Source organism: Leopardus geoffroyi, chromosome D2 (assembly GCF_018350155.1).
Source record: "Leopardus geoffroyi isolate Oge1 chromosome D2, O.geoffroyi_Oge1_pat1.0, whole genome shotgun sequence".
NCBI classification, from domain to species: Eukaryota; Metazoa; Chordata; class Mammalia; order Carnivora; family Felidae; genus Leopardus; species Leopardus geoffroyi.
Genome location: NC_059334.1, coordinates 12,944,557 through 12,968,392, shown reverse-complemented (window position 1 = coordinate 12,968,392; position 23,836 = coordinate 12,944,557). Strand labels below are relative to the sequence as shown.

The 23,836-nt window shown below is 43.6% G+C and overlaps 1 protein-coding gene across 6 annotated transcripts in view; it reads right to left on the bottom strand.

Annotated features, from left to right (window-relative positions):
* The window catches only part of LYST (lysosomal trafficking regulator), a 192,683-nt gene extending 169,914 nt beyond the window's left edge, over nucleotides 1-22,769 (bottom strand). The window contains exons 1-2 of one of the 6 annotated variants that reach the window (XM_045437279.1): nucleotides 22,305-22,769; nucleotides 8,460-8,608 (exon numbers count right to left, since the gene is read on the bottom strand). The gene's annotated coding sequence lies outside the window, so the exon portion shown is untranslated. Of the gene's footprint in view, nucleotides 1-8,050; nucleotides 8,211-8,459; nucleotides 8,609-22,304 lie in introns of those variants that run through there. The other 5 variants (XM_045437283.1, XM_045437278.1, XM_045437281.1 and 2 more) reach the window with 5 other exon arrangements.
* Nucleotides 22,770-23,836: the final 1,067 nt, after the last annotated feature.

Below are 23,836 nucleotides of genomic sequence, written 5' to 3'. Positions count from 1 at the left end.
GCCAGGAAATTGGATAAGCTATTCCTAGAAACCACATTTTTATGGTCTGGAAGTCTATATTCTTTTTGGCTTCTTAAAGAGAAGAGACTTCTTAAAAAGAGACTTTGCAAAAGAGATATCTTAAAACAAAGTTCAGGGGCGCCTGGGTGGCGCAGTCGGTTAAGCGTCCGACTTCAGCCAGGTCACGATCTCGCGGTCTGTGAGTTCGAGCCCCGCGTCAGGCTCTGGGCTGATGGCTCGGAGCCTGGAGCCTGTTTCCGATTCTGTGTCTCCCTCTCTCTGCCCCTCCCCCGTTCATGCTCTGTCTCTCTCTGTCCCAAAAATAAATAAACGTTGAAAAAAAAAAAATTTAAAAAAAAAAAAACAAAGTTCAACTTTCCAAGAAGGGCTTGGAATAATTTAATAAAAATAATAAAATAATAAAAATAATACTACAACATGTTGTGATTTTCCAGTAAGATGCGAAGAGCATTTTGTTCATCTATCACAATAAATCCATATATTAAGACCTCTATTTTACTTATTTAAAAAGTTAGTCTTCTACAATCTGTCAAGTCAAAGAACGGAAGGAGAAGATGCCTTAGCAACAAGAAAGTAGCCTGAATAAAAATCTAGCAGGTTGTAGGAGATACAGTTCTGGACTAAGAGTCAGACTGAGGCTCGGTGCTTCCATCTGTGTGCCAGCATCCCTAGATCTTTGATTCCCCATGTATAAAATGAGAAGGTGGAACGAGATTGTCTCTTGTTACTTTTCAAGCTCTAAAATGTTGCGTTGACAGTGTTTGCGAGATGTGTTAATGTTGTATCTAGCAAAAGAAACTCTGGTCCAAGAACTTGATAAAAATTAATTAATGAAAATTATAAAAATCATTAGTGTTATGGGATCAGGAATCCTGAACTAATAAACTTTATGCGCATGCTTCCCGCTCCCCCCAAAAACTGTAGAGAAAAAACAGAATCCTAGAGTTAGTCCACAACCTAGATGTCACTTTTCACTATTTCACCAAATTAGGAATTCTCTCTCTTCTTCCTACCTATTCCAGGTTCTGATAAATTGTAGTTATTACAAAGTTTGTCTTACTTGATTTACAACGTAGCTTCCTCTTACTTTCACTCTTTTCGTTACAACAAAATTACTGACCTTACTAGGAGGCATTGGTTGGAAATCCAGCTCTCTCCTAGTTTTCAACCCCTCATCTCCACTGACTTCTTCACTGTCTAAAATAAATAAATATAAGTACAAATACAAATATAAATATAAGTATCCAGATATATCCTGTTGATACCCTTGTCTTTCAAGATTCCTCAAGGGTAATCTATACTTGAAGCAGTCCTCCTGCCTCGCCTCAGCTCACCTCTCTGTGCACTGCAGTCTGACTTGTGCTCACACTTCTCTACCAAAACTACTCAGGCCAAGATCAACAACAACCTTCTAATTGCCAAATCCAACCCAATGGACACATTCCAGTCCTTATCTTCTTTGACCTCTGAGGAACATAAAGCAAATGAGACTATTAATCATCCACTCTTAAATCTCTCTTCTTTCTGGATTTGTGAGATGACAAATCTCTTCTGGTTTTCCTTCTACCCTTCTGACCACTCCTCCTCAGTCTCCTTAGCTGGATTCTTCTTTGCCAGCTCCTTCATGTTGGGGAGCCTCTGGATCCTGTCCTCTTCCTCACTTCCCATTCTTTGTGTTCTCTTTTGATGATCTCATCCACTTCTAAGGTTTCTAGTACCACCTATATGCTAATGGATTCCAACCCTTCATAGAGAGATGAATCCAGAACTTCCTTCAGATCTCCTGACTCTTCTAGAACAAGACATACCCAGAACATGTCCGGGCAGTATTACAGGGCTGGAGAGAATAATCTCAGGCTAGTAAGCCCCATTCATGTCCCTCTAACTTAGGGCTCAATTTGTTCATTCTCAACATCCACAACCCTTTTCCAAGATGATAGCTCCTCTTGTTACATATCACAGATATGACTACCCATCTTGATTTGCCTAGGACAGCCCTAGTTTATGCCTGCTGTCCCAGGGTAACTATTAATGACACTCTTTTCATTTTCAAAATAACATGTATTTGGTCAATAAATTATATGATGACCCTACCTGCCCACCTATCCTTTCTGATTTTTCATACGCAACTAGATGAGTGCTTCTTCCTCCCTGGACACTTCACTCCCTAGCTTTAGGAACCCTAGTTCTGTTGTGAAGAAATGTCCCTGTATCCTCTACCTTGACACAAGAGGAGCATTTAATCTCCTCCTCTTAATAAATCACTATATACACCCAGATCCCAGGCCAGAAAGACAAGTCGGTATTATTCTGGTTATCATCTGGTTCTCAAAGTGACTTGTGCATCATTATTACCCATTTTATCTACTCCTAAGGCTAAATTATAGCTATATTTATAGTTGTCAACTACTGGCTTTGAGTCTTTCATCTCCATTTATTGAGAACTTTGTTACAAAAGTCCTGTCTTCCTCTCCACACAAGATCTGTTGTTTCTGAGGGCTTCATTATCCATAAGAAAAAATAATCCCAACATACTAGGATTTAGAGCTCTTTGATTTCCTCTTCTTCAATGACCCCTACTTTGGAGAAGAACAGCATAGTGTATTAAGTGGGCATGAGGGCTTTGGGGCCAGAAAGAATCAGGTACTTCCTAGTTGTGTACCTTTGGGAAAGTTACTTTACTTCACCAAGCACCCATTTCTTCATTTGTAAAATGGAGTCCCTAATATGTGCCTCAAGCGATAGTTGTGAAAAATAAGTATGATAAACTATGGAAAGCATTTAGTATAGTGACGAGTATACAGCAGTACTTGATAAATTGTAGTTCTATTAATATTATGATTGTTGCATAAGCACTATTAATCTTGGCTACCCATCATCACTGGCCATACTTTGACCCTTATCGTCACTTGCAACTGTTCTGACTCTAGAATCTTAAAGTTAGGACCTCACATCACATGCCTATTTTTCCATCTCTAGTACTCCTTTACTTCCATTAATCCTACAGCTTCCTCGTTGAAATTCTTCACTCTCTTTGTTCTCCACATTTATCAGCTCCATCTTGGCTTGGCTGTCTTCTTCAATCAAGCAGGATACCTACCTATGGTTCAGCTCTTCAATTAGCAACTTCATTAGCACCCTCAGTTCCTTGACTCTGTACCACCCCCTTCCGGGTTCTACATCACAACCCCCCTTCCACTCCCCATCCAGATTTAGTCTAACCAAACATTTTCTGCACTGTTATGGAGAACTGCTGGAGAAAACTGCTTAACCATTCTGATTGGCTGCTCTACTCATTTGTGATTTCAAGGGTGTTTACCACTATTCAGTAATTAGGTTAGTGGTCCCTGGCCAAGTCCCTTTTCCCATCACAAAAGTAACTCTTCCCATGAAATATACCCCAATCCATGCTCTTCCTCCTCAATTTCAGCACATAACCTGATTCCCACAGAGACAAGAGATGCTATATTATATTATGTATCTAGTCTCTATTTCCTTTTTTTTTTTTTTTTAAATACTAGGAAGATAGATCACTGCTCTTCTACAGGGTAGCCCTTTCACCTGTGCTCTTGTTCCCAACCCCTCCATTTCTGCTGAGGTTATGTCTGATTATCTTCTTTCTCTTGTGACTTCAATTTTTGTGACTTCAATTTTCTTTCCTCTTCAATGGACCCTTTCTATCAGTCCACTAAAGTTCCTTGGCTCTTTCATCTTTAAAGAAAAATAAACCTTCCCCAATGCCGTCTCCCAGCTCAAGCTTCCCCACTGTCCTCCCTTCCTTACCAAAAGTATTTGAAAGGATATGTCTACTGAATGAATGAAGCCTTTTTTATTTGGGTTAGACTTTTCTTCTGAGCTCCAGACCTATATATTTTGAAAATTCTAATTATACCTGACTCTGTTCCAACAAAGAAAACAACTAGTCTCACCCAACTGATGTGAACTGATGAATTTCGCATCTCCAAATCTGTTCCACCACCTATATTTTCAAAATTAAGATCAATTACCAGCATTACCATCCACCCAGTCAGACAGTCTAGAATCCCCAGAGCCCACTTTGATTCCTCCCTTTCTTGTACTCCGTATCTAGGCAAGTCCTTTCTAACATCTCCCACATCTGTCCCCTTTGTGTCTTCCCAGGGCTCCTACCATTGAGGACTCTTCATCTGACACTACTTGACAGGGATGTTGTGAGAGTTAAATAAAATAATAAATGGGAACGCAATTTGTAAGATGTGAGGTGCTTAAAAAGATTATTTAATACTATCATATCTTTGACAAAGTGAGCAAGAGGTTAATATGACTTGTTCTTAAAAAACTAACTCTGGGTCTTAATAATCAGTGCTGTGTTTTCTAATCACAGATTACAAAGCATCTGCTTGGCAATCTGGTCTATAATTTTTCTAGGAATCATTTAGTGTCAAAATGTTCAATGTATAGTTTCTAAGCTTCACTTTCCCCTACCTCATTTTTCAATTTGAAATATGTGATTCTTCAGGTTTCTGGCAAAAATCTTCTATCCTCTTTACCTTTTAAAGATGAATTGTATCAACATTTCTAAGTATGCACAGTAGTCTTATCATTCATCCATTTCTTCCACTCATTTAAAGTGGCTAGAAGTTCTCTTATTTTCTCACACATTTTGAGTTTCAATTTCAAGGAATCACATTTGAATGGAACAATGACGGGCCTTTAGGAAAACCGTTTGAGTCCTTTCTTGATTTATTAAGATGATCAGACTTTAAGCACTACTTTTTCATATTGTTAAAAAAGATTTTTCTTTTTTTTTTTTCTTCCCCACAATTAGACCTGAAAAGCATTCAGAGTTTCAAAATGTATCAGGTCTCTCTCACTTACTATAAATCAAGGCCAGAAGAATTAAGAGAAAGAAAGACAAATACCGGTGAGAAACAATAGCAAAAGAAAGCAGTATCAAAGAACATATGGTGTTCCCATGGACTGTTTATAGTTAGTTATTAATATGACGTCTTTTTATGTACTTTCAGAATATATTTAGGTTGAAAATCCATTTAAATATATTAGTTTATAGCCTGGGTTCTTTTTTCGGAGGAGGGGGTACCAAATTACTTTATTCGAAGGAATGATACAAATAAAAGAAGTAGACGTCTTGGTACAACTTAGAAAAAAGGGAAAGGTAACCCGAACAGTCATGTACTTGTAGCCTGGTTCTTAAGGGAAGGCATAGACCTTAAACTCTAGAATCCTGATATATTTTTGATACAAGTTTTACAGGCCAAATTCTATGGCTCCAAATACTGCATAATTTGATGAAAAGATCTCCGTTTAACATGTGATGGCCCATTTATTTCAAGCCATCTTTAATGAAACAAAAGAATTAGGATAATCCCTGTATATTACTGACTTATTAATAAAGTATTAAAAATACAGGTCATTTCCATTGTAATTTCACAAATGGCCAAGTGAAGCCACGTTTGATAACAAGATTTCTGAGACTTAAAAAAATTCTTGAACTTAAGCCAGGCATCTAAACATAATTTGGGAAAAGCTTAGTCATTTGAGGTGTTCAAGTTAAACACAGCAACAAACTAAAAAGGTACTCTGAAATTCTGGATTATACGGCTTTCTCTACAAATGAAACTAACAAACAGATGCTCTGAGTGCAAGCAAATAAAAGCAAAGCTACATTTCGTGAAAAGAATGAATAAGTTGGTCCAAAAGAGCTACAAAGAAAAGGAGTCTGAAAAAGGTTGGCAGTTCATGGGTGAAATACTAAACCCCTGTTAAAGTCAAGATAATGTGAAAAGTCTCTTCAACACAAAGTTACCAGAATCTACTACCAATAATCTCTACTTGGATGTCTCATTTTGTGGTCTTCTAACCAACTCCTAACCCACTGCCCATCTCGTAAACCTCATCTCAGTACATGTCTACTGCATCTTTGCACTCGCTTAGGACAAAAACTGTCGTTGTCTTTAAGTCTCCCGTTGAGTCTATCCTCAATTCCGCCAGAAATCAACCACCCCACCGATTCTACTCTGGTCCAAATGATAACCATCCATGGCCTGAATTATGGCAGGAGTCCCTGAGCTGATATCTCTGCTTCTACCCTCTCCTTCATCCAAAGTCTATTCTTCATCCAGCCACCAGAGTGACCCTTGTAAAAGTCTCATTATATCTCTTCTTTATTCAGAGGGATGAGTCCTTTTCTCACTCAGAGTGTAAGACCAAGCCCGTGCAAAGGCCTACAAGACCTCACCCAATCTGATTTCCCATTCCCACTCACCTGATTTCATCTCTTACTAGAGATGATCTCTTACTTTGCTCACTCCACCACAGCCAAATCTGACTTTGAGCCGTCCACAAACATGCCCAGTACACGCCTGCCTCAAAGCTTTTGCAAGTGCCTTTCCGTCTACTTGAACACGCTTCCCCTAGAGAGGGGTACGGATTACCGTCTCCTTTCTGGTCTTGGGCTCAGACGCCACGTTCTCTAGGCAGTCTTCCCTGACTACCCCTAGTTAAAACCCTTTTCCAGTTCCTGATCTCTCCCTCTTCCCTGCTTTTTCTCTCTAGTCCTTGACACCGAATGACATAGCACATATTTTATTATCTGAGATCCCCCACTAGAATGTAAGCTCCATGAAGAAGGGGATATTTATGTGTTCAGAAAACTCTGACACACAGTACATGCTCAATAAATATATACTAAATTTATAGATCATTTTATGGCTTACACACTGCTTTCATGTAAATTAAATTATATAGTAACTCATTTTCTCCTAATTCTTGTCTCCAAATTCTCAATCTTTAGGCAGTAACAATATGAAGGACAGCAAAGAGTTACTAAAAAAAAAAAGTTGCTGACTACTTGTAAAGCTCTTTAAAACCGATACCCCGTATTAATAACTACATCTATAAAATGAAAGCTCATTGTCAACATCTTTATTAGCATAAGGTTTCTGGGTGTGGAAGTTTAAAGTAACAGCAGATCAGCCAAGAATCATCAGGAAGGAAAGCCCAATTCAGTTTGTCCTATCAATTTGTTAAACAAACCCTAGGAAAAATGCGGGTTGAATTCAATGTTCAAGGAAACGTTGGTCCCTATTAACACCCACGTACTCAACACAAGATGCAACTCCCTTAAAATTTTCTATCTGCTTAAAACAAACCTCATCAACTGCCAAGTGCTGTCACTGGGTGTGTATGGTCCGTTGAGCATCTAGGGAATGTTTTGTTTTGTTTTGTTTCGCACGATAAGAATTAAGGCTAGAGGGAAGGTTCTTAAAGCCTCTGGCCTTATCCCCGCCACTACTAAACAACTCGTTGACCTCCACGCTGTGGTGCCGGGGTCTTCCTGGGTTATTTCCCGAACAGTTTAATCCTGCCAGAGACCAAGAGGCATCTCAGCCAAGGCTCCAATGATGCCGGAGACAGACAGCAGATGTCTCAGAGGATCCTCTGGAGAGTCTCTCGCCCCGGCAAAGGGTGTCACAGGCATAAGAAAAGCAGCAGACCAAGGCACACGGGGGAGATGACAGATGGGTGAGGACCGCGGGACAGGAGCTCAAGGAGCGACTGCAAGGGTGGTGGCGCGGAAACTGTCAACTCCCGTCCCCGACCTGCCACTCTGGGCCCGGTCGGGGTGGAGGCAGTGCCACCGCACAGGACAATAAATACAATCAAGCTAGCAGCAAATCGCCGCCAGCCTACTCGACCTCCGCCCCTCCGTGCGCCGGGAAATAAAGTTGGTGGCGGGTGGCCGCTTGCAAGGGTCCAGGGGGGCCGGGAGGAGCTCCCGCCCGCCGCTCGGCTGCTGTCAGAGGCTGCCCGGGCGCGGGGGGGGGGAGACATCTCGGAGACCCGGAGCCAGAGAGGACGCCTGAGGACGGGCTTCGGGCCGGGTCCCCAGCGCCCTCAGCCGGGTGGCGGCGACCCCCAGACCCCCGCGACCGCCGCCACCCCAAACCGCCTTCCCTCCAGGCCACGGATGGTGTCCGGGACCCCAAGCCCTCTGCCGGCGTCGTCGGCGCCCAGCGGCCGCCTTTACCTGCTCTCTGGCTGCAGCCGCCGCCGCGGCGCCCTTCCACTCACCGGGAGAATCCCGAGTCGTCGTCGCTGTCGCTGCCGCTGCAGCCGCCGCCGCCGCTGCCACTGCCGCCGCCGCGAACTCTCCACCCCCGCCCCCTCAGGTAACCCAGGAAACCGGGAACACCACCCCCTCCCTTCCCCCGTCCGGACCCAGACCCGCTCTCCTGCGCGTGCGCGCTTGCCCCTCCTGGCGCGCCCCGAGCCCCGCCCCTCGCTGGTAGGGCACCGTCGGCGTCGCAGGCGTGACGCGTGGAGCCACCGAGCCAATAGGGAAGGGAGGAGGGCGGGCCGAGCCTCAGGGCGGGAGGGACGGGGGGGTGGGGCTTGGGGTTTCTCCCAGTGCTGGGGAGGTTTGCCTCCGTTCTCACCCTGCTGGTGCGTCGCGAGGCTGGCTTTGTCAGACCCAGGGGAGAGCAACGATCGTTTGAAAAGCGTCTAGCACTTGCGCAGCGTCCGCTTCCTCCATTTGACAGAGACACTCGTTCTGTCCTTCTTGTGTGGGTTCAGAGGATGGGGGCTGCAAGAAGAAATATGGGAAGGGGTTGAGAGAGGGAGGAAAGGTTACCCGAGAAGAAGCCTAGCCTTCCTTTGGGGCCTGGAAAAAGCCATTTTGCAAAGGTAACGGTACGCTTCTTTCAAAAAACGAAGCCACTGTTGAAGTAATTCAGCACAAATGTGTATTTTTCAATTTAGCTCTCTTCAAACACATTTGTGTAGTGTGTGCGTACTGTCTACATTCTATACCTTAAAATAGCAGTGCCTCCAGCAGGTGGGAGCTGTAGGGTTAACACAGCATGTTTTGGCTGTATCACTGAGTGCCTGGGCCAGCACATGGCTGGTAGGCTGCTGCCGCCAGCAGTTTGGCGTTTTAGAGGACATCCCTGCTCATCACCCAGTCACCGTGACAGCCTTTGGGCGGAATGTTAGGGGTACGGGGGAAGATGGTGAACCGGATTCAAGTCTTACCTAATAATACAAATTACAAGCAAATAGTCTACAAATTGGCAGTGATTGCTTTAGAATCAACAACTCCTGTGATTTTTGCACAGGAATCAAGAACTGGAAATATTCAGGATGTTATGTCTTAGGGAAGTAAATAGTTGATCAGTGATGTGGTTGGAAGTAGCTCTTGGGGAAAATTCTGCACTTTAAAAGATCTCCCCACTGAAGTTCAACCTTTAACAGTCCGTACCTTTGGGCAGAGGTTGCCCACTTCCTCTGGCAATCTTTTAGAATGAATACTCCAAGGATGGACAACATACGAAGTCCCTAACAAATTAGTGAAAGATATGTCTTAGTGAAATCACCACTCATTTAACAAATAATGAGCACCTACTATGTGCTAGGTACCGTGCTAGGTGCTGGAGATACTTTGGTGAGTTTCCCTGAACTAAAAGAGGAAGAGGAAGCCAAACTTGACCTGTTTCACAGTTTTACCTAACAGTGAACCCACTCTTATTTTCACATCTACTTTTACCCGCTCATCTTAAAAACACCTCTTTTTTTTTTTAATGGACAAAGAAGTCATAGAAATAATAAGTAACAATCCAGTTTCTGTTTCTCTTGAATGTAAGATAATAAGCGATCATGATTTTATTAAAGCCAAACAGAACGAAACACTTTGTGTTACAATGGTGCCCAGTTGGCCCTCAAAGTATTATTTATTTGTAAAAGGCACAAGGTAATGTCATTTGTGTCTACTCTTTTCTCTGTGTATCTGTGTACTAACTTTGTTCAAAAGTATCTAAGAACCTAAGGATGCCTGGATGGCTCAGTGGGTTAAGCATCTGACTCGTGGTTTCAGTTCTGGTCATATTATGGTTTTGTGAGTTCAAGTCCCAGGTTATTGGGATTGTCAGTCTCCTCTCTCTCTGACTCTGATCCTCCCCTATTCACGCTGTCTCTGTCTCTCTCAAAAATAAATAAACTTAAAAAAATTAAAAGTATCTTAGAATCTAGATATTAAGCATACATAATTAGATAAACTTAGTTCAAAAGATTTCAAATGAACACAAAAAATGTGTAATCAAGTACATTCATAGAAGAAAGATAAAAGAAAAATTAATAAATACATAGAAGGAAGCCTTACTTATGAATGTGTATCACATGTTGGAAAACTTTGTAAGTGGGAAGTCTAGATAATTTGACTCTAAAATTAGATTGTAAAATCAAGGTTTTAAAAGATGCAGTTAACGTACAGTTGACCCTTGAACAACGCAGGGGTTGGGGGTGTTGACACCTGCGTAGACGAAAATCCACATACAACTTTTGGCTTCCTCAAAACTTAACTATTAATAGCTTACTGTTGACCGAAAGCCTTACTGAAAACATAAACAGTTAAGGAACACATATTTTGTAAATTTATTACATACTGTATTCTTTTTAAAACATGTTTATTTTGACAGAGAGAGAGAGCGTGCATGTGTGCACACGTGCACGAGCAGGGGAGTGGCAGAAAGTGAGGGAGATAGAGAATCCGAGCAGGCTCCACGCTGTCAGTGCAGAGCCTGATGCGGGACTTGATCCCACGAACCTTGAGATCATGACCTGAGGTGAAATCAAGAGCTGAACATTTAACTGACAGCTTCATGGATATCTACAAATCAGACCATGTCACACCTGTGCTAAAAACCCTGCAGTGGCTCCCCATTTCACCCGTGCGAACCCCAAATCCCTTACAGTGGCCCACAGAGCTCTACACCACCCAGATCCCCACATTCTCTTCTCTTCCTGCTCTTCCGTCCCTGAAGACCTACTGTTTATGGAACCTTCCAGACATATTCCTGCCTTAAGGTCTGTGCACTGGCTGTTCCCTCAAATTGAAATGCTTTTTTCTCCCGACAGCCACAGATATAACTCTCTTACCTCCTATATCTTTGCTCAGATTTCACCTTCTCAGTGAAGTCTATCTCAACATTGTCCTGAAACCTTGACAAGAGGAGTCTCTGTCCTGGGTCCCTCACCTGAGTGTTTGAAATTGTTGGGTCCCACCCCCGCCCCTCCCCAATGCATACGTTAAAGTCATAAGCCACAATGTGACTCTGTTTAGATGTTTAGAGGAAGAGCCTTTAAAGAGGTAGTTAGGGTTAAATAAGGTCACAAGGGTGGGGCCATCATCCAATAGGACTGGTATCCTTATAATAAGGGGAAGAGACGCCAGAGCTTTGTGTGCATGCGCATGCAAACACACACACACACACACACACACACACACACACACACAGGAAAGGCCATGTGAGGATATGATAAGAAGGCAGCTATCTGCAAACCAGGGGAAGAGATCAACCCTGCTGGCACTTTGATCCTGGACTTCCAGCCTCCAGAATGTGAGAGAATATTTCTGTTGTTTAAGCCACCAGGTCTGTAGTATTTTGTTACAGCAGCCCTAGCAGAATACTACACCCCCCAAAATAATTTCAATAAGAGCATACTACATAACTTACACATCTATTACGCTTATCTTTATTGTCTCCCGCATATAGACTTCATGAAGGCAGCACCCTTTGTTCTGTTTATGATGTACCTGGAGTGCCAGAACACTACCTGGCACATAGTAAGCATTCAGCAAATATTATTGAATGAACAATGTAATGAAGACAAGGCTGTTTACATTCAAATAAATGTCCAAATAGCTCATTATAATTTTAGCGGAAGTTTGAAACTTTAATGCCCACTGCACTGTACTGGAGCAGAACTAGATTTGTGAAGAAGTGATAAAGCAATTGTGGGGCTTTCATTTCTGTAAGAGTAACATGGTCAAAATTATGCAGATTTCCACATTTGACTACAGATGGAACAATGGCTATATTAAAAAATTATATATAAATTTAGTTTTGGAGTGCTTTAGGTTATTAGGATGTATTTGAATCTTTAAAAAATGCTCTTTTTAGTAGGCACCCTAAAACTTTATTGAAGAAGTCAATTTTTTTAAGATTTTATTTTTAAATAATCTCTACACCCAACGTGGGGCTCAAACCCACAACCCCGAGATCAAGAGTTGCACAGTCTACTGACTGAGCCAGCCAGGGCTCCAAAGAAGTCAATTCTTAACTTATGTCTCTATTAAGTTGTTTAACAATATTCACTCTTTCTTTTTGCAAAAATTATCAAATTAAGTTTTAATAACATTCTTAATGTAATTTTCTCTAAGTCACTGATAACATTTTAAAACCCTCAAAGTATGTGTGTTTTACTTTAAAAACTTATGTCATTACAAGATTTGTAAACATCAAAAATATCCTAAGAGGTGCTCTTTTCAGCCAGTTAAAAGTGTTAAAACAACCCAAGTCTCTCTTCTTTGTTGTGGAAACTTCATGCTGAGTTTCTTAATGTCCCACTTTCATGTGTAGATATTTGTAGGCAGCAGTGTCATTAATTCTTATAAAAGCATTTTTTTTCTTTTTAAAATCTGAATTGTCTTTCTGCTTAAAACAGAAAACATTTGTATAGTAATAAATTCAAATGTTAGGACAAATATACAATATAGAAAATGAAAGTCTTCTGTGATCTCCTCCCAGAAATACTCACTAGTAAGTGATGTATTTGTCCACAGATACACACACACACACACACACACACACAGCCATAAAGTTGTCACCATCATTGAAAAATGAGGAATTTGAGTCCACTATTGAGCATAATTCTTATCCAAGTGATTTACTTACCATTTCTTATTTTAATAGTTGATATTTGTCTGTCTTAATTCCCAACATGTACCTGTGCTCAACAAGTTTATGATGAGCATTGAGTTGTAACCTGCCTGAGCTGTTTCTTTTGGAAGAGTCAACCCAGTCTGTCCTACACAATAGGCTATTAAGAAACGTTAATAAGAAATGCGTATTTGCTAGCCATTCCTGTTTATAAAACCAAGGGATCGTAGCAAATTTAAAATCACAAGAACCCTCTAAATCTCACAGCATCTCATTTAGAAGACCAGAAAAACAGAGATAGTTCAAGTTATCCACAGGTTCACAGAGCAGAATATCACTTGACCAGTTCAAAGCAAGAGTTGGAAAGGGCTGGTCAGATTCAAGGTAAGGAACAGGTAAAGATATATATGTGTTTCACTACCTACTCAAAAAAAAAAAAAAAAAAAACAACTCAAAAAAAAGATTCTTAATATGTACACTTTCTCTGTAATTTCATGTACACCACGATTTTGGACCACTTCAAAAAATGTCTCTTACTCCACCTAAAACCAGACGACAGAATCCACTAGTAATATTGTCAGAGTGATCCATTATTTCAGGCTTTCATTCAGTCACTGGGTATTTTCCATGTACTTGCAATGTTCAAGGTTTTGGGATACAAAGGTAGAGGAAGGCCTAGACTGTTGGGGACTCCAGGCAGGTAGACAAGCAATAACAGTAGAGGGTGATGAGGGTTAGGACAGCGTTATGCACTGAGATTTCTCGGGCACTGTGGAGGGACATCCAACCTCACGTCTGGGATCAGAAAAGCCTTTTGGACTTCAGGCAGGCTAATTTTTCCTATATTATGCCTTTAGTGCCCCCAGTCTAGGACCAAATTTTAAAAATGAGACTAGGGTAGCGAGTTTTTCATAAAGTTAAACTTCTTCAATTCTGAAGACTGTCTTCTATTCTGAAGCTATGGCCTTCCTCCTTTTTATAGAATTTAAATGTTTTGTGTGTGTTTTATTTTAGATTTGAAAGAGACAGAGAGAGACAGAGCACAAGCAGGGGAGGGGCAGAGAGAGACGGAGACAGAATGGAAAGCAGGCTCCGGGCTCTGAGCTGTCAGCACAGAGCCCGCCGTGAGGCTCCATCTCACGAGCGGTGAGATCCCAACCTGAGCTGAAGTTGGACACTTAACCAACTGAACCACTCAGGCGCCCCTTTTAAAAACATTTTTGTGTGTGTGTTTTGTTTTATATCTGAGAGAGAGACAAAGACAGAGTAGAATTTAAATAGCCTTCCTTCAGGATATGGCAATATGAGCCACGCATATGTTCAATGTCCTTTCTTGACAAATTGGCAATAGAAAGTTGGCAAACTAGTCCCTGAAAGGGTTTGTTGCTTTGTTCTTTTCATTGATGTGGTTGCCGTTGTTACTATTATTATTGTAGCAGTCTACGGAATGCATGTGTCCAGAAGCCACTGACGGCTGGGCCAGGTGGGGCTAGGTGGGGCGCTCTAAGGCCATGTTCCTTCTCAGTCCAGCAGCACCAGCGTTACCTGTGAGAGATCCGGAATCTCAGGCCGCAACCCCAGACTTACTGAGTCATACTTGGCATTTCAGCAAGATCCTCAGATGATCTATACACACATTAAAGCTTAAGAAGCACCATTCTAGGAGAGGGAAAAGCATTATATAAAAACTGGTGGGAGAGATCATGTTGGCTGGAAGATCCTTTCCAAAGTAGGAAGAGTAAAGACCATATTTCACAGAGGGTGAGGGTGATGTTAGCAGGGCAGGCAGGAGGGTGGGTGATGATTAATATTTTCCCTCTGCACCAACTATACCCAGATAGATAACTGCTCCATATTTCATCCTGGTCATTTTATTTTTTTTTTTTAATTTACTTTTTAAAAATGTTTGTTTTTCAGAGACAGAGACAGAGCGTGAATGGGGGAGTGGGGAGGGAGGGTGCAGAGAGAGAGAGAGATACAGAATCTGAAGCAGGTGCCAGGCTCTGAGCTGTCAGCACAGAGCCCAACGTGGGGCTCGAACCCACGAACTGTGAGACCTGAGCCGAAGTCAGGCACTTAACCGACTGAGTCACCCAGGCGCCCCTCACCCTGGTCATTTTAAACTAAGCCATGTTCCCTATTGCCTACAATGCTCAATCACTTCTTGCAGAACCTCAAAACATGGGTTAAACTCTTGTGGGGCAAATAAATATCTTGGGCCTAATGTGTGGCAGTTAGTGGGATGTTATCATAACGATAATAACAGGTCGTGCCGACTCTCCATGGTGGCTGGTGAAGAGTCTGCTTTAATGAGGACCAGACACCAAAGGAGAAAGGCTTACCCTAAGCCAGGGTGTTGCTACGTCATGCAGATGGAAGGAGCCATGCCCCACCCGACTGCTTTGATATCTAAATGAGTCTTCGTCCTATGCTAACATAAGGCTGCACTGAATGTACAAGAGGCACTTGGTAATTATAAATTAAGATATAAATTAAAGTATATATTTTTTCTCTTTTATCTGCCGAAAAGGGAAGTGTAACGCAAGAGTGTGACAGACAAGCCAGACCAATCTCAGGTAGTTTTCCTTAACTTCTCTACCTCCCCTTAACTATTGTTATTTTTGTTATCCGTTTGTCTTTTCAAATATACTTTGAATTTATTACGTTGTGACGACTGCATTCTACCTTTTTGTGTTCACTGTGAGCAGATAGAAGCTGCTCAATAACATTTTTGAATAAATAAGGGAAAGATACAGAAGAATACAAGTAGCTGGGAAAATTTGCTGTGATCTATAGTCAAGTCACATGGTCAACAGTTGTGAGAAGTTATGTGTCTTTTTTAAAAATTTTTTTAATATTTATTTTTGAGAGAGAGAGTGAGAAAAGCAGGGAGAGAGGGAGACATAGAATCCAAAGCAAGCTCCAGGCTCTGAGATGTCAGCACAAAACCTGACGAGGGGCTTAAACCCACAAACCGGGAGATCATGGCCTGAGCTGAAGTCAGACTCCTAAGCGACAGAGTCACCCAGGTGCCCCAGTTATGTGTCTTTTATAGAGATTGAATTCAAATCCTGATTTCGTGCCAAATCCTGATTTTCTTTTATAGAGATTGAATTCAAATCCTGATATTCGTGCCTGGAGTCGCAGAGTATTTTATATCTGTGTGCATTCTGATGTGGACTCGTTTGTCAGTAGAGGTCTGTTTTACACAAAGAGAAATCACATTTGTAAAAGTTACATGCTCATTTCCCCCGTTCATCATGTAAACCAACCCGAGAGGTGTAGCACTATCACATATTTGGAATCAGAACTGAATGTCAATGGAGGGTGGACTGACCTTAAGCCTAAGCTATGTTTACCTACGGGATTCAGACAGTGGCAGATGTGGGGGTCCCGGTGGGACCCTCCAGGAATAGATTTGCTTGAGTGAGGGAAGGGTATTCTGGGTGAGTTGGCACACAAGCTCCTCTAATAACAAAACCCGGGTTGCAGAAGGGAAGGGATGATGATAGGTACAGCATGGTGTCTGATATTCGAATTTGTTCCCCACCGGCATCCTCGACATTTCTATAGTCCTGAAATTTCAAAGATGTTTTAAAGGCACCTGCGATTAAAACTGGAAGAGCCTGTTGGCATAGAATCCCTGGTCCTGGGCAGCACTATTTTCGTATCCATGCAACCACATAGACGCATCAGAGAAAACAGAGTGGCCCCATGAATATTTGCGTCATGCGGTGGGGCCTGCCGGGGCCTGAAAACCGTTTGTCAGGTAAGACATATTAAAGCATCTTTGTGTGTCAGCGGGGGCATAGTGAGACCACTTCATCAAACGTTTGCCTGGCGTCTTGAAGGGAAGCAAAAACCCTTCTCCCTGACCAGCTTGGGCTGACATCAGAGCCATGCGGGGACCGTAGGGCCCCGTGGGAATGTAGAATCCATTTCAGAAACCCTTAACTTGTGGTCAGGTTTTGTGTTTTTAACGCAACTATTCCAAAAGCAAAGTTCTGAGAAAGCGGTTTCACTCAGCAATATAGATGCAGCCCACGTGTGCCATATTATTGAAAAGGAAACGTATGGGGGGCGCCCGGGTGGCTCAGTCTATTGAGCGTCCGACTTCAGCTCCGGTCATGATCTCACGGTTGGTGGGTTCGAGCCCCACGTTGGTCTCTGTGCTGACAGCTCAGAGCCTGGAGCCTTTTTCGGATTCTGTGTCTCCCTCTCTCCCTGCTCTCCCCTCCCCCCATTTGTGCTCTCTCTCTCTCTCTCTCTCTCAAAAATAAATAAGCATTTTTAAAAAATTTTTTTAAAAAGAAAAGAAAGTGTATGATCTGTTTGGAAGTATAACATCTGATACAGAAGAGGGGTCCAAAACACACAATAACATTGGGGGGAAAACTGCAGACATTATGTTGGAAAATCAAGCCCTGAAATAGAAAATGCAGGCAAGGTATTTCTAGAGTCTAGGAATCTGAGAAAACCGTTTGTCAGGTAAAACATATTAAAGCATCTTTGTGAACTGCAAAAGACCTTAAATAAGCAAGTACTTAAAAATATCTGGGCCCATTGAATGACCCAAGCTTCTGGATTTTTATCCATAATTTAAAAAATATCATCGCATCACTTCACATGTGTTGGCATGGTAGAATAGTTTAGTCGGAAAACCCCCAAGGCAACACCCCAGGAGCAGGAAAACTCAGCCTTCGGCTAGATGAGGATTCCTAGTCAGGAGAGGGTCTCACCAAAACGCATTGCCTCCCCGGGCGAGGGGTAAGTGACTTTATGGCAAGTGACTCTGCCCCAATGTGGCCACTGTGCAAGCTGCTACTCGACTCAGATTCTCCTGGATTCTGTGATTTCTGAAAGATTCCCCCCTTTCCATCTTACCCCCCCTCCTCCAACATCAGACACACTCTCTCAAAGAACCAGGCACCAGGAATCAACAATAAAAATCGGGATCACAGCCCTGCTTCTGTTATTGTTGTTCATGCAGTACGGGTTTCTTCTCCAGACATTAAAAGCAGCAGCCAAGAATGCAAGGTCAACCAAATCAGAATAACAGATGACCAGGAAGTGTAGCATAAAGCATCATCTTAGGGTCGCTCACCCCTTAGGATAACCTCTCCTGACTGGTTTCCTGCCCAGCTTATAGTACCATTTCTGGAACTCCGCTGCTGACTGATAATTGGGTCTAATGCAGAGCAAGGGTTTCCTGATGGGATACAGACCACAGCGTCCTTACTGGCAGGTGTACCTCCGCTCATGGTTGGAAACCTGGTTTTGAGCCCTGCACCTGCCATCTATCATGCCCAGCTTAGCCAATCTAGTGGCCTGAGTTCTTCACACACGGATGCAGCCACCGGGTGAGCAGCTATCCCACCCACCTCGGCTGTCTCTCCACAAAGACAAAGAGAACATTCGCTACTGGGGAGAACGCCCTTGCGGGTATGTGGGGATTTCCTGAAATCTGATAAATTCCGGTCAGGTACAATAGAGATGTCTTTGACAATAAGAAGAATCCTTGGCCCCCGGGGACTGGTTTCGCCAAGGGGGTGGGAAATGCTTGTGTGCCAGCGACATTCACCTCAAGTGCCGCTGAAAGTCACCCTATGTGCGAGGCCTCTGGTTACAGGCTCCCTAACCAGGTGCCTGAGAATTAGTGCAAAAGACGCCATTTAAAGGGAACGAGAACGGGAACAAAACATTTGCCTCCGAATGGATGGTCTCTTGTTTTATTTTCTTTAAGTTCACTTATTATTTTTGAGAGGGAGAGAGAGCACGGGCGAGGGGCAAAGGAAGAGGGGGACAGAGGATCCAAAGTGGGCTCTACCCTGATAGCAGAGGGCCCGATGCAGGGCTCAAACTCACAAACCACAAGATCATAACCAGAGCCAAAGGCAGACGCTTAACCGACTGAGCCACCCAGGCGCCCTGATGGTTTCTTGTTTCAACACCAGGCATTGCCCTCATCCTTTCCCCTCTAATTAGAAATGCGACCCTTATTTCATACTAAATTCCTTTCTATTTTCCAGGGCCTTTCTGAGCTCTCTAGAATAGAGAAATACAGACCCATAAACTGAAAGCCCTTAAAAGGGATCTTAATTGTCAGCAGAAATGCTTCAGAAGAACTACCATCTCAGTTTTTCCCCTTTGATTTAACTGCTATGAGTTAAATCACACAGCAGTGTGCCTTCTATCTTGTATACACAAGTGATTGATTGCATCACCCGAATCCTGTAATCGTTCCAAACAGGTAATCTTTGAACCGGCCACGGCTTCAATTCCAGGGAATGAAGTAGGAGGAACGGAGGAAGGAGACTGCATCCCACTCAATGTTCATTTTTCCGTCTACGTGGGAAAAACAATCAGGAGTCTTGCCTTATGGTCCCTTCCCTCCCGGAGAAGTCTTTCTGAAAACACGGAAGAGAGGAATATAGTTGGTAAGATCTGAAAGTAACTTTAGTGGCCAGCTCTTTGAAGGCAAGAACTGTGTTGATTTATGACGCAGTCGACGTGTCATCATTTGGCACCCGCATCTCAACAGTGGCTCTAAACATGTCTTTGGCAACGATTACAGGCCAGAAATAGCTATGTAAAGTAGGGTAAAGTATTCTACCTGCCGGTTTTCATAAATACTCCTGCCAATTCTGCCCCGATGGAACGCACACACGCTATATAGGCCTTCCCATCTAATTTTACCGAGAGTATTTTTTAAAGAATTTTTTATCATCTTGGCTCAGGGCTTTCTTTATCGGTGCCTATTCTGTAATGACACAAAAAATTTTCTCTTCAACTGTCTCATTTTAAAATCCCGCCAGCCACTTTCCTATCAGATACCCCTCAAACGTCCCTGTAATTCTGCTTTCTACTCAAAGATTCTTTTTTTAATCTGAGTAGGAATGATCACATCTCGCTGTGCTCTACCCTTTAAAGGATTCCACGTAGCTTCCTTTGAGAGACGAATATGAATCCAACTGACCATTTAGGCCTGCTAAAAATGCCCCAGGATGCATGGGGTGCCAATGGCTATGATAATTCAGATGATCTTTGTTGGTTTGTTGGTTTGTTTTGAGGTTACCAGCACACTTTCATTTGAATTGCTCTTTTCTCATGAATGGGCAGGGACATTTGCTATTCTACTGATGGTAAAATTAGAGCCTAAAGAACTAGTCACTCACCGAAGGGGGCGGGGCAGGGCTGGAACACAGGATTCTGGCCTCTAAATTCCCAAGCAGGTCACAACCAAGTAATAACGACGAAACATACTAACTGGATTTCTTGAAAGCATTTTCTTAGAAGCAGCTCGCCAGAGTCTAATTTTAGAGTTCACATGTTATTAGCACTTTCACATTTCAAGGGGTTTGTAACTTCTCTACGTGGGAAACATTTTACTGCAGGGCAGAGTCAAATATTCTTTTCGGTGCCTTTGCTGTGCTTTAATCAGCTAACATTACTCCAAGGGAATGTATATGTGGCTACGCGGCCATATTGAAGGTGAACACCTGCCACGCACAATGACCTTTGTAAGACTTGGAAGAAAGAATTCTTTCTTTGGAAGAAAGAATACGTGTTAGAATCATCATATGTTCCAGCAATTCCACCTCTAGGTGTATATTCCGAGAACTGAAAGCAGGGACTCGAATAGATATTTGTTACACTGATGTTCATACCGGCAATAGTCATAGTAATTGATAAGCAGAGCAACCCAAGTATCCTGGATGAATGAAGGGATAAGCAAAATGTAGTGTATCCACACAATGGAATAGTATGCAGCCTTAAAAAGGAAGTTCTGACCCAGGCTACGACATGGATGAACCTTGAGGACATCTTGCCAAGTGAAATAAGCCAGTCATAAAGGGAAATATTTTGTATGATTCCACTTCTACGAGACACCTAGTATAGTTAAGTTCATAGAGACGGAAAGCAGAGTTCCCCCTGCCAGAGGCTGAGGGGATAACGGAGAGTCGGTGTTTCATGGGGACAGAGTTTTAGTTGGGGATGACAAAAATTTCGGGAGATGGATGGGATGACGGCTGCACAACCATGTGAATGTACTTAATGCCACAGAACTCTACCCTTAAAATGGTAAAAATGGTAAATTTTGTGTTATATGTAGTTTATCTCACACTCGCACACATGCGCACATACCCGGGAGACAGAACAATTAACCCTGATCTGGAGGGAGAGGGATGGAAACGGCTTCTCAGAGCACATGGCTTTGTCTTGGAGGAGAGGTGCGCTAGGTAGGACAGAAGAAAAATGTACTCCGGGCTGAGGGAATAACGCCAGGAAGTAATAAAGCCATTACAAGGTCATATTCAAGGAACAGCAAATAATCCAGGTGCTGGGTACTTGCAGGTAAGTTACAGCAGATGAAGCCTCGATGGCAGAGTGTGGGGGCAAATATTAAACACTCCTGCGTGCCCTGCAAGATGTTTGGGCTTTATTCTGCAGGCAGTGGGAAACCACTGGACTCCTCTGTTTAAGCTTGCAGACATGACCGAGCTTACATTGTAGAAAGATAATGTTTGGCAGTAGTGTGAGGAATGGATTGGAGGGGGAAGAGATTAGAAGCAGGGACTCTGGTGGGGAAACTTCCGAGAGCCCAAGGGAGAGATCAGGAGGGCTCAGCTGGGAGGATGTGGGGGGGGGGGAGGGGCATTTGGAGAGGACATGGGAACCACAGAGAGGTGGGGAGAGAGGAGGCTTATGGAGTGGAGGGTAGCTCCCAGGCTCCACGCATGGCTTCATCCATACCCCCAGTCAGGCTGACCCACCCACACGCACTCCAGGTCCCCTGGCCCAGAACAGTTGCTCAAGACCCTGCCAATCGTGATGGTAACCGGGGCTTGTTCTTACCTCCCAATCTCTACAATCCGGACTTCCACACTGTCCTCAGCCCCCTCCCAGTTGGGTGGGCACTGGGCTCCTTTTGGCTTTCCTTCGAGTCCCATCCAGCCTTCCCCTCCCCCCACACTCCAGCCGTGGGATTTCTTACTTGTCCCTTCGTGATACCCCACTCTGATCCTCAGCTCTGTGCGCGCTCCTTCTTCCTCACAGACCAGTCTCTGGCCTCCAAGATGGGGTGGGGGGTGGGGCAGGGAGGGACTTGAAATCTCCCTAGCATAGATTAGGAATACGATAGAGGCTGAAGGTTGCACAGCAGTGAGGGAGACAATGAGTGCACTCAGGGAATGCTGCATTTGACGCACCTGAAAATCCACCAGCACCCATTTCTTAAAGGAGTCTTTGCAACTACTCCATGCCCCAAACAATCTCAGTTTGCCGGCCTCCAAGAATCAGAGCTGCAGTCTTTCTAGTGAGGGTCTTTGGCTCACCCCACCGCAGAGGAGTATCTTCACTGGCCTTCCTTTCCGCACAGTCTCCAGCCTCTCTGAGCAAGCAGCCCGTAGGAACCAGCTCCTGAGAGCACAAGCACTGCCAGCAGCCATCTGCTAATCACTTTCCCCAGTGGCTCTAAAGTTCTCCGCCTGTGCCCAGCCGGCCCACCAAAGCAGCTCACACTCTTAGCTGGCCCTGGGAAGCCTCAGAAACGTGTTAACCTACCTGCACAGTGATTCCCTTCTTCGGGGGAGCAGGGAACTCTTCCCTTTGGTAGTCACACTGCAGGCTAATTAGCAACCATCTACTCTGTTAGCTGCAGTGAAACTGGTCTCCTCCATGCTGTTAGGCGAGCTGAGTCGCTTGTTTGCCGTGAACTTCTGGCTTCCGTTCAGCTGACTTAGGGGAGGATCATTCTCCTGGCATTATAAGAATGCGCACAGTTGAGTCAAACAGCCTGATAGACGGCGAAGGCAAACCCTGCCGCACTGTCTGATGTCACCGGGAGGAAGATACAGGAGCAGATGGTGAAGGCAATAACTTCACGTACCACAAGAACCTCAGAACACAACCTTCCCACGGAAGAATGGATGAGCTGCCGAAACAGGCAATGCACCGAACACTCTGGCACTATAGCTACTCTGATCAAAGCCGAATCGTCATTGGGAATGGCTGCCTGTTTGCCCTACGCCGCTCTTGCCTTGGGTGATGGAGCTAGGCAATCTCTGTGTTGCCAGGAAGGCGAGTGGCCCTCTCTCCCTCTGGCTCTTTGGCAGGTGGCCACCCTTGCATCACATGGGGAATCTGGCAAATCAAGTCCAATTCCTTTGCAGTATAGCTGCAGCAAGGATTTCCAGTTAGTGATTTCGTGGTGACTCCAATGAGTCACAGCGCCCTGATTGTCCTGCAGAGGGGGAGGGCCTAAGTTTGTCCCCGTGAGGATCGTCATTACTCTTGGTTCGAGAATTCTGCAGTCTTTGGAGCTCAACCTGAGAATGAGAGTGCTGCGTCCAGCCACTGCCACTAACCCTCTGGTTGCAAACTTTCACCAAATTGGTGGTGTAGATTTCTGCCCTTCCTTTGTGCTGACATCTGTCTCTCTCCTTTTTAAATCTGCTATCATTTCTTGTTTAAAGTTTTTATTAGAAACTGCTGTCATTTCGGGTGCCTGGATGGCTCAGTCAGTGAAGCACTGATTTTGGCTCAGGTCACAGTCTCATGATTCATGATCAACTGTATGGGGCACTGTGCTGACATCTTGGAGCTTGCTTGGGATTCTCTCCCTCCCTCTCCCTCTGCCCCTCCCCTACTCATGCTCCCATACTCTCTCTCTCTCTCTCAAAATAAATAAATAAACATTTTTTAAATGCTGTCATCTTTTATTTTCGTATTTTTGTATTTTTTTAAATCTACATCCAAATTAGTTAGCATCTAGTGCAACAATGATTTCAGGAGTAGAGGCCTTAATGCCCCTTATCCATTTAGCCCATCCCCCCTCCCACAACCCCTCCAGTAACCTTCTGTTTGTTCTCCATGTTTAGGTCTCTTATGTTTTGTCCCCTTCTCTGTTTTTATATGATTTTTGCTTCCCTTCCCTTATATTCATCTGTTTAGTATCTTAAAGTCCTCATATGAGTGAAGTCATATGATAGTTGTCTTTCTCTGACTAATTTCACTTAGCATAATACCCTCTAGTTCCGTCCACGTAGTTGCAAATGGCAAGATCTCATTCTTTGATTGCTGAGTAATACTCCATT